Genomic DNA, 12,015 nt, shown 5'->3' on the forward strand with positions numbered 1-12,015 from the left:
AAAAGGGGCATTTCGAGCTATATACCGACTTGCCCGGCAAGCTGTTCCACTGTTTTAAGTATCGTCGGATACCTCCTCTCTCGCAACCCGACAACAGCCTCGTTCATCTTTATCGGCATGGCCGATCCCCTGAACTAAGTCGACTGTCGGGCACCGAAGCTGCGTTGACAACGGAAGCATTGGGGGCAAAAACCTTGCGCGTATAGCATCGGTTACCACGAATAAGGCAGTGAGAACGAACATCAAGAGATGGTGTGGTTTAATGGCTGTTTCTGAGTTTGCTTCTTGAAGGTTTTCGAGGGCTGCAACAACCGCAAGAAAGAGTTCGAGAAATGTCTGGGTGGCTTCGTTCCACTCCACCCACCAAGAATCGCAGAACGCGTGCAGCCGCTCTTTCGCCTTCCCTGTGTGTTTTCGGGTAAGTAGAGCTGTCATTTGAGCAGATTTTCGAAAAAACGCTTACATTTCCCGGACGGCCCCAATGGCATTACGGATGTCGAAAAGAGTGCACGAATCACAGACAGCCAGGTTCAGGCAGTGTTTAGCGCAGCGGCTACGCAACGCGGCTGGGTGCTCTTGAAGAATAACTGCCACTCCATTCAAACGGCTACCAATGTCTTCTGGGTCTTGTTTTAGGTGCCCTCTGGTTTCCGATTTGAAAACATGCGCTCGGAGATAAAAAAAATGCCCTCCGTCGAGCCGGATTCGAACCAGCGACCTATTGATGTCAGTAGCACGAAACCTCTACAGTCCACCGCTCTACCAACTGAGCTATCGACGGCGACGGATTCGAAACCGGTGTCTTTGCCTCAATTATGGCGTGTAACGCCTCAATTTATTCAGAAGTCATCGTGCCAGATTATAGATTACGTTTACCCTTGACGGGACTATGAACTCCGGTGGCTTGCGCTCCAGTTTACTATCGTCACGTTATGCATCAGGAGATTCTTTGTCGTTTTGCTTTGTCTTGTTAGGTTTATTAGACATTTATGTTTGTCCTATTTTCTTGATTTATTTTCATCACATTGCAGCGGTTGTCATTATACATTCAATTATGCTTTTTTCACAAGCACATGACAAATACAAATGGAGGTTTGAACCTGGCCGTTATTTATAGCCGTATCAGCTTTTAGAATTTCTAAAACGCAATTACCCCCACGCTGCGGATAGACAGATGCTTTCCATCGAGCGAACCATTCAAAATAACGGCATCCTTGGCGCGCGCACTGCACCGCCCACCAGTTGAACTCGCTCCATAGCTCACCTACACGAGAACTTCTCTCTCCAGTCTGGTATGGAGCAGCGAGCAAAGACGTGCGCCGCACCGTGGCTAGGTTGACCACCCTGCGCGGACGGGACAATAAAGTCTATGTGGCCCGTCGGCCATGCAGTAGCCCGTACTGCTGGGCGTTACATGTAGCGCATGGTGCAAAGACGCACGACTTTGAAAAGGCTCGCGAAAAGCTCACAATTTTTTTGGCCACAGCGCCCTGGGTAAGGACGTTTTCGAAATCCTAAAAACTGGTACGGCTATAGGCCGAATGCGCTGCGTCGCTGCCGGCCGCCATCTGGTGCTTAAATAGTACACATAGCGCCCTCTGTGGACAGCAGCCGAACAAGGCGTCTGTTCCCGCACTCTGCCCGCCGCGTCGTCAGCCGGTCACCGCCATGGCGCAGCGCGGTACAGCCCTGAGTGCTAGGCGAAAAAGGGTCACTTCGGTATACTCTTGGCGCGTGCGGATGCCATAAACGCTTCGCCAATACTGCCAGGTAGCTTACAAAAGTGGGTTTTATTGATTCCCGTGGAGGACGAGCGGAGAGAACGCTGGATCAGAGTGGTTCAGCGTGCAAGATCGACAAAGCCTTCGTTTGTTTCGGAGCTTTCCGGTTCTTCGCGTTTCCGGTAAAAATTGCAAAGTAGTCGCTTTTTTTTTTTTGTCCTCGAAAGCCCGGATGGAGAATTGTGGCAACCGGTGCGGGGCCCAACACGCATCTGCAGCGCCCATTTCGTGGGAAATCGCAAAAGCACCATCGCCAATATCAGCCTGCTTACGTGCCAAGCATATTTCTGTCGTACTACGGAAGGTGTGACGGCGCCTTACCGGAATCAGAACTGGACAGATTCGGCAGGTGTGCACTACAGAGGGGCTAGTGATGTGCTGTTTAAGTTCATGCGGGAGAAAAAGCTCTGTTATCTTTTTCGTTTTTGTACAACGCTCCAGCGCATGTGTCGTTCTTTCTCCCCCTCTTGTTTGTTTCTTTATATTCCTTCGCACTCGCGGTGAATAAACATTTGGAAGTTGCGCCTGTCCCGTCTCGCTTGCTGTGGTTGTCCTTTTCGGCGCTGCTTTTTGTTCGGAGCTCTGATTTTGTACTCTTACGCCCTAACTTTGTTTAACTTACGTTTCAAAGTTTGTTTTTCTTTTTTGGCTGGGTTGCACACGGCTCACACAGTTTAGGTTGTGTTGTGCACTAACATGGTTGCTCGCCCAAATTTTCTACAGCTCAGCGACGAAGCGAGTCGCTTCCAGCGGCGGCAACCCAAGCTGCAGGAGGTAGCTGCTGATGAAAACATCCTCTTCCCTACAACGCCGTCTGCCAGGGCTTCAAATGCGCTCGTCCTGGTTTTAATCCGATGTGCTGCGGAGCTTGTCACTCGGAGGTGTCTTTCTAGATGCCACCTGTAATAAATCACGCATGAAATTGCTATACAGGGAAACTAAGAGGTCGCACGTCGAGTGTAAAACATTAACAAACCTGTTCATAGCTGCTTGACCTTTGCTTACTAAAGCAATCTCGACCTTTTCGTCAAGATTTTTCCACACACACTTCTCTTGAAGGGTTGTTTTCTTTGGTGGACAGTGCTGAGCACATCGCACCTTTTCAGCTTTAGGGGTGACACAGATACCACCTCAAACGCACTGAACAAGTGTCACTCGTTTTTTTTTTAAATCCTCCTTATCAGGTGGGCGTTTGCCTGAATGCGCATCTGAGGTCCGGAAACTGAGCGTGAACGACGGCCGGGTCGAGTTCCTGCCGTACGGGCGTTGGCATAGGCCGTCCTGGGTGAAAGTTATTGAAAACGCATAAAATTATTATTGTGGTGGGAAAAATCAATCACTCTTACTTAGAAAGAGGTCCTTGACCAATTTCTTCGTGTCGAGCGTTGGGCGGGATGGCGGCTTGTTCCACGCACATGGCAGTTCCGTGCACGACGTATGGTGGTGGTTGTTTATGTGAACAGCCAGCGCCGCAGCGTGCTTGCATGAGCCCTCAGGATCTTCCGATCGCCTCCCGAAAGCTGAGGAACCATATTAAGAGCTCAGGCACGTGGGCACGTGTTAGCTTGCCCATAGAACAGGCGCAGACACCCGCCATGGAAGGAGAAGAAAAAGCAACAGTCGGAAGGCGCAGAAACACCGATCCAGAAGTGGTAGCTTGGGAGTTCGCAGAAAAGCAGCGAGAGCTTTTCGCTTTGAGATGTCCAGGCTTAACCTTGGGTAAGCCACAGCCAATTTTTTTTTCTCTAGAATATCAAGAAATGGATTGTGCTTTGTTCCACTAACGAGTTCATCATACGTAGATAACTACAAAATATAATTACTGACCGGCTACAGATATCTACTTGCTATCAGGCATCTGTAATCATTAATGAATTAAACCTTACTAGCTAACATACTTCGTCGGTTTTGGGACGTCCACCAAAACTGACATTACTATATCACAACCAGCTTTTCTTGAACTCAAAAAACCTCTTCTTAAAATTACAGGCGGGATCCTTTCAGACATCTGGTATAAACAGCGGCTTCTGAGGTCGAAGTGTTGATAAGGGACGAAAAATTAGCCCCGAAAGGAACCATGGTTGTCTCAAGTCAGTCGGTCGCCGAAGATATAGTGACTCCCTCTTTTTGTAGATTTTTAATCCGAAATCATCTCTGGTCTCATGAGTGGCGCCACCGGAAGTTGTGGACGAGCGCAGTGGACGGAAGTTGTGGACACAAACTGTGGATAGAGCGTGTCCGCATGAACTGAACAAAAATAATAAAAATTCAGGGGGGCACTTTGTTGAACTAAACTGCGGTGAGGCGAAAGCCTTAAGCGCGGTGTTGCTGTTTGTGTCACTGATGTGTGGTAAAGATGTTAAGCTTCGCCTCCAAAAGTGGAATGCGACAGCGTCTTGCAACGCTGCCAGGGAGTCCACAGAACGCCATCGCCCGTTCGGCTCTACGCCTTGCCCGACGGTAAGTTGGCTTTTGAGGAAAGGAAATGTATCTCTCGCATATTGTCTTTTTGCCGCTTGTCCTGAGCATTGTGTCGGGTGCTTGGGGCCCCGTCAGGCAGAGTACATCTGCCTTTTGCCCTTGTATCCGTGACCTTGTTGTCTGAAATAAAGATCTATCTAATCTAATCTAATCTAATCTATCTATCTATCTATCTATCTATCTATCTATATCTCGATGGACACCTGAACCTCGCCGTCGTCGACCAATTTCCTACTCAGTTTTTTTATTTATGTTGTCTGAATACAAAGGTTAATTCCGCTAATTGGTCTTTACCATTGTTCTAATGTCATGCATCATGTTCTGTCACTCACCTGTCATGTGATGGAACACTCTTAGAATGTCCGACCCAATCTCTATGAAATCTCAAGAAACATTTAACCATTGTTGATGATTATTGATAGTTAAGCATGACTTGCACATTTCGTCATACTAGTTAATGTATGGTTAGTGATAGTTAATGTGACCTTAACTAGTACAATGATTAATTAGTGTTAGTTAAGGTAGAGGCACAGTGCACAGTCCCACATGCCAGTTCTTAACTACTACTAATTACCAAGTGGTCATTGAGTACAATGATGTAATCATGAAATTCATTTATATCATGTTCCGATGGCTTTCGATTGAACTCGATTATGAATCGATTAGTTATTGATTGGCATATGTCCATATAGGGCATGCATCCGAAGCACGGACACATTTGCTGACACGTCTTGGTCACGACAGTATGAGGCATTAAAGGCTTTCTTTCGCCTTGAAAAAAAAACGGACGTTAAGGTGTGAATCGAACCAGGGCCTACGGTGAGCGACACCTTACGTAAAGGCGTAGTACGTATGCATTCACTGGACTCGCCGTTACGGCGAGTCCAGTGAATGCATACGTACTACGCCTTTAGATGCCTTAGATGCTTTAGATGCCTTTAGATGCCTTAGAAACGTATCTTCGAGGTATGTAATGACGTGTTCATGAGTAATTATGAAACTCTAAATTACAGATTTAGATTCTAGCAATGTTCGGAGGTGGTCCAGCAAATGGTGCGTGCGTACGCGAGATGACAGCCGGCGCGCACTAAAAGCGTGTTTATACTCCAACGTCATCGCTTGTGCAAGCGAGCCCCGGTGAGTCACGTGAGGCTGGTCAGGCCGCGCCAGGCGCAAATCTGGCCCTCGTACAGTCCAACAGCTCCGACGCGGCGCAACGGCTGCGCCTGGAGAAGCGCATGCGCAGACGATGCGCAGTTAAAGCCATTAAATGAACTAAAAGTAATGACATCTCCTTTATCCTCCTCCTCCTATACAGGCGGTCCTTTTTTCAACTCCTACTGGGCGCAGATGATGGCGGCACCTAGGCGAGAGGAAGCTAGCAGACGCTCCCAATCCTCCCCCTTTTCCGCGCAGTAGGCCGCGCGTGCATTTTCTGCCCTGGCTTCAGTCAAAATGAGAATCATGGCAGGGGTTATTGAAGAACTTATTACGCAAATAATTCCCCCTCTTACGTTGCACAGCTTTATCGGGTCTTTTCGTACTGCGATTGCTTTGATTTCAGGGCACACGGTGGAAAATGCGTGCGCGATCGAGCTCGCGGCACTCTCCTACTGAATATCGTCGGAGTGTTGTCTTTCGACTGACGTCTTTTGCCTAATCTTATTCAAAATTTAACTCTGCCAAACTACAGTGAACGGCATACGACTAGACGTGCGGCGTAGGCTTTATAAGAACGGACGGCGGTGTACTGCTGCCATAATATATTCTCTCAAAGGCGCGTTTGCTCGTACAATCGGCTGTGCTATTCAGTGCATAGGTGCGTATTCATCTCAATTTTAATTTCATTTTTTCTACTGCCAGAAAGCTTGGGGATTATTCCGGAGTTACAATACCTTGGACACATCGCAGGCTAAAATTAAGAAGATCCGACTGGCGGTAGTCAATGTTTGCTACGGTGGTCTGTTTCCGCACTGTAACATAATTGTCACCAGGAGAAATTTCATGTGGGGTGAATTATTTGGGTTGATTACCGTCAATCAAAAAGCGCTTTTAGCCACTGCTTCGCGCACAAATATAGTGCTGCATGATTCACTAGAATGTTTGTCCAGGTTATTGTCATCTTGGGTTAGCATGCGCAATAATGGCTGATAAGAAGGCATTGTCTTCCGTCGTGCAATTGCCATGCATAACGCGCAGTAGCCTAGACTGCCGCAGTTAATTGATTTTGGTCGAAGTACCATGAGAAAGAAAATTCAATCGATGAAAAACCAAAACTCGGTATTACTCTGTCCTGTTTGAAGCAAACACCTTGGCTAAATTTGGAAGTTGCTTGCGGCGAAAATTGAAAACACACGGAGAAAATGCCTGCAACTATTTTTAACGGAGGTCCTCGCTTGCACTCTGAAGCAATATCCACGTATATATAGAGTATTCGAGCGATGGCGGGACGGCCGATTTCGTTATGAACCCTCCCAGAACAAATACACGGTCAACAATGTGCGCAACATGAATGTGCGCGACACGAACAGCGCAGGCGCAAACAGCGAGGACCGCCTCTTTAGTGTCGAGTTCGTGAGCGGAGGAGTCCATCTGCAACAAAACAAATACGTCCAGCAATGCGCAAATCATCAAACCGAGACTTGCACACGGAGCCGCGTAAACGGCGGGGCTTAAACAACATTAAGCACAACTGTCGAGTCCAGCCCGCGAACGAGTCAGACTACGCCCAAACCAATACGCCAGGTAACGCGCGACGTCAAATCTACACCTGCAGAGCCTCGCACAGCCAGCAACGTAAACGGCGGGGCTAAGACAACGCGCAACACTGCTTTCCTAGCCTGCGAGCGAACCAATCCATCTAACAATGGCAGATGGTATTAACTGTAATGAAAGACTGCAGTCGCTTGCGCTTCACACCAAATCCTCAAAAAAAAAATCGTACTAACGAATGGAGAACGACCACTCTACTCACAAACACGCAGATCCAGCACATTATCACGGTTCACCCGACCAATCCTGCGCCGAAAAACCTTTCGGCGAGCCGCGTCGCTTTCGAAAAACGTTTTCCCACTGCCTCCTCGTCTGTTGCACCCGCAAGCCTAACATAAACTCGCCTCGGCCAACTGGAGGCTGGATTATGCGGCGGCGCGCTAGGAAAGGAGAGAAGCCGGATAGACCCGAGCTTTTCCTTACTTTTGCTTCACTGAGGGGCTTTATGCGCCGTTAACCCTGTACTTTCTACCGGCTATCTAGCGCCGGAGGCGGCTGGCGCTCTCGGCACGATAGAGCCCTGCTCCAAACCTCCGCACGTGCCGAAGGCACCGTTGCAGTGTAGAGGGTCCCGCTTTGGCTAACGTTACGTCGCCGTGCCAGATGCGCGCGCGTTAAGTCGGAGTATAAACGCGCCTTAAGAGAAATGTTCTCGCATTACTGCACCTAAGCAGGCTTAAGTGCACACCTGGAATTTCTCCTTACTGTATGCAAGGATACACATTAAGAACTCAAAAGAAATCCACAGATTGAGCACCAACAAGAAACACGGTGGTATATTATCTTTCCTAAAGCTGAGGAGAAGCATAGAGGAAATTTTGGGTTGCACTGAGAAAGAGCATAAATATCTCATCAGCTGAAAGGAGCAACAGCGCGAAAAGGTTAAGGCAACATGAAGAAACACAAGTGTCGTGTGTTTCTTTATGTTGTCCTAGCACTTTTGCGCAGTTACACCCTTCATCAGTATGACAGAAGATCAGTATATTTTAACAGCATGAGCTGAAAAATGTTTAGAGCGCTTAACACAGTTTACTAGGTTTCATCGAAAGGACTGAAAATTTCTCAAAGGAAATAAATGAAATGCGCCCCTGAGGCCATCCTTCCCAACTCAGGGACCATATGAAGCGGCCAGGGCGGCCAGGTGATCGCCCTCCTTGAGCCCTGCACAAAATGAAGAAAAGTGTCTGAGGCTGCTGCAACGACTTAATGAGAAATCTCTCTCCGTTCAACTGTAATGCAGTTCCAACTACACCTTGTCGTACAGTTGCAGTCTATATTAAGTCTACTGTAATAAATCCTGGCTGTATATCATAGCTAGGCTCCAAAGAATGCTGCAATTACCCGATAAACTGGTCACCAGCTGAGAGAGATGCATGGAAGCTGGGCAACTCCAACCTGTGTCCCGCTATGAAGGCCTAGAAACCAAAACGCCCAAAACATGCGGCACTTGCTAGTCAATGCGTTCCAGTCGTTTCTACGTCAGTGGAACTTATCGGATAGTTGATTAATTAATTTACACGAAGTAACTGCTGCGCGAAGGACGGCGAAGAACGAAGGGAAAGCGAAGGCGAAGAAACAACCCACACAACACACAAAGTTGGAAGTCCGTGTTCGTGTGTGCTGTATTTCTTCGCCGTTCTTGTCCACTTCGCGCCACTGTTATTTTTCGCCGTTTCCGCGTTCCTGACGAGTCTAAACCAGCGCAAAGATGTGCTCCACAGTAGATTTTTGCCACAGTCACGCAGCAACCACAGAGCAGATACTGAAGCGCTGAACATTTACTCGCGGACTTGGCGGCTCCTAGCACCTCTTACATCTCACTGCGTTTTATGCGATCGAACGTGTCGGGAGAGAGAAAAAAAACTGATCTTAAACATCCGGTCCGTGCATACGAATTGGGGGCGCAGAACAGTACGTGAGTATACATGAGTCAGATAGCAGAGGCGTACTTTCTTAGGATGTACGAAGCGTAACTAAAGCGAGCGCATTTCACTGCCATTACAGGAATCGATTTCGCAGGTCGCTGTCAGCGCGGGAAAAAAGATTTTTCGCCCTTTACCGCTGTCCCCGACAAGGCTGCCAAAAGAAGTGCTGAAAGAAGTGCGGACGGCATGAGAATGTTTTGAGCGGGCTGGCGTTGCTCAAACCGCGAGTGCCGTATGACAGGGGCACATGGAGGAAGGCCAGCACTTAGGAAAGGTCGTTAAGTCTCCAAGATCTGGCCGACACCGGTTGAGCTGAGGGCGGCTGGCATCACATTTTAGAAATGGAAACGGACCACGTTGAAAGAGCGGATAAGCAAAGAAGACGCACAGCTGTGGTGTCGAGCACCGACGGATCTTGTAGTGGGTGGTGCACAGTATTGTAAAATGCAATTAGGAATCTTACTGTTTAAGTTTTAGGCACTTCTAAAACCGGCCGACCTTACACTTAAGCGCGCCCTTCGAGAGCTCTATGACAAGTGCGTACAGCACACTGGGCTCTGTCGTGGTAACCTGTCTGCCGACTGCCGCCTACCAAGCGTCGTCAGGGCTTCGCAGCTTAGACGGAGCTGTTCGCTCTCCTATCAGGCATATTTCCTGGCACTTTTTAACCTAGGAGGGCAGTACGCAGGCACCCGTGGAACATCACTCACGCTTGAGCACGCGCAGAAGTCGCAGCAGCTCCGTGCAGACCTCATCCCGCCACCACCGGCACGCCGCGCGTAAACGTCCTGCGGGCTGGAGCACCTCCCTCGCCGTCGTGGTGGTGGGAGCCACTGAAGCCATCACGCCACGCGTAGAGATGCGTGCAACTCAGTGCGCCTGCCTTGGGCCCTACATGACGGTGGGCCGTGCGCTGGTCGTTGCGCACACCTGTGACAAGATGAAGTGTAATCAATCGTCACCGAAAAATGGTCTAGCAGTGATCGGTATTTAGAACGGAGAAACTCCCGCTTCTCAGTAAGTGCTAGTAGCGGCAGTCGTAACGCAGAAAATCATCGCCATAATCGCGCCATGTTCTTAGTTCAGCAAAATCTGTTACCTCGACTGGTGTTACAATTCTATGCTTTACAGATTGCCTAGAAGAACCAAGTGAGTGAATTACCAACGAAAAATGTTTCTCAATTCAATTGTGTAGCATAAAACTCAAATACCCATGTAGTACATGTATATCTCTAACGCAAGCGCAAAGTGCACGGTTAAAAGTTTGGGCCGTGCACAGAAAGGACTTTACATTCGCAAAATAAGGGCATGCTTTGTTTGACTGAGCTATTAGCGTTGAAATAACTGCACGGCCGTACACCCCCAGTCAAGCCCGATGAGGCCATCTGCGTATCCGCTGTTGGGAGATGCGAGTAGGGGGTCCGTTACGCTCTATGAGAATGAAATATATGCACAACGTTTCTTCACTAAGCGGTAATATGATGTTTGTGAAAATAAGAACTATTATCAACGCATTTTGTTCGAGGAAGTAAATCTGTCAAGAAAATCATCATCTTGTCCTCACCCCCGAATCTGTAGTGTTTGCTTTTATTTTCTTTCAATAATACTGCAGTATGTGATCTTCCCATTCTTTCAGTTTGTACAAAAGGCCGAATTAATGTATGTTTACGCATCCAAACCAACACTACGAGCCATGTGGCTCGCAGTACAGTGCGGGGCTTGGGATTGTTTTCTACCTTCCTGGGGTTTTACATAGCAGAAAATGCCAACTTAGAGATGTTTTTATTTCCCCTAGATGAAAATGCAGCCGTGAAAGCAGGGATGGAACTCGCTCGACAAATCCAAAGTCGGGAAAGGATAAATAAATAAAAAATGACCAATATTCGGCATTGGAACCTTATGTCCAGTTAGCCAGAGCGGTGGGTTGCAACCACGACTGCATCACCGTCAGCTATGTGTCCACCTTTACACTCCGCTTTCGACCTTGTTCGTATAGGTGACCTCAGATTGACCTCTCGCTTATCTGGTCTTGTCGAAAACCAGAGAAACAAGCACAGTGTAAGCGAGAAGCTATTCTATACCTTTGAAAGCTAACAAGGCGTGTCAAGCATTTCATCCACGCACATCAACGCGGTTCACCGGAACCGCTAATTACTTGAATACTTAGCCAACAGCTTAGTGGCATAGGAATCATGGAGGGGAGATAGTACTGGAATTAGAATTTAATATTAAGGATCCTTTATTTACAACAAACACGAGTTTGTTCTTGACATCCTCAGCGGCTTGCTCCAGCGGCAACAGCGAAATTTACAACGTCGTCATCACAGCCCACCTACTTGCATTCAAAGTAGGGCCAAGGCCTCTACAAAAGGTTCCAATTAGACGTCAGTCAGCCCTGGTCAATTAAACACAGCAGATCTCCCCATCTGACTGCCCGCCACTTAGCAGCCACCGCCGCTTTCATTTGTATCTCTTGAAATCCACTCTGAGAAAAATAAGTTGACTTTTATTAACATCCACACACCATTGTCATCTGAAGGTTTGTCGCAGGCTCGCCGACAATTTTAGCACAGATGCCATATTTATACTACCCATTATTTTTTATCAGAGAATTAGTTGAGCACGCTTTTTAAATGAAATAAAAGGCAAGTGATCAACACTCCCTCTAGAGAACAACAAACATGACATGTAATGCTAAAAACTAATGAGTCCTTTTGACTTTGCTCAAACAGCATTTCTAATTTCTGCGCGCTATGTCTTACCGCTACTCTAAATGAATGAATTCCTCAGTCCACATCGCCAACTAGCAGGCCAGCAAACGACTGTCGAGTAGGCACAATTTCTTTATTCGCGGCAACTATTTTTGCTGTCTGTTTTTATAAACTTTCACACGCAACTTTTGAAGCTAGAAGTGTGAAGCCCACTTTCCATCTTTTCTAAACCTCAGGTTCCGGCGTCACACATAGCGAACACACTGTGGAAATTTCGCGAGTAGAATTCCGCATTTTTCTCGCCGTTATTTCTCTGCGTTATTTGCGAGAGGCTTGCGAGCACTC

General features: G+C 47.7%; 1 non-coding gene across 1 annotated transcript; it reads right to left on the reverse strand.

Moving 5' to 3' along the window:
• Window positions 1-690: 690 nt before the first annotated feature.
• On the reverse strand, window positions 691-781 carry TRNAY-GUA (transfer RNA tyrosine (anticodon GUA)). Its single transcript is given in 2 exon segments — window positions 691-726; window positions 745-781. It is a non-coding gene; the product is annotated as a tRNA-Tyr (tRNA).
• Between the last annotated feature and the right edge of the window lie 11,234 nt (window positions 782-12,015).

The sequence above is a fragment of the Amblyomma mixtum genome, chromosome 3 (assembly GCF_055824585.1).
Source record: "Amblyomma mixtum isolate Tamu chromosome 3, ASM5582458v1, whole genome shotgun sequence".
NCBI lineage: Eukaryota > Metazoa > Arthropoda > Arachnida > Ixodida > Ixodidae > Amblyomma > Amblyomma mixtum.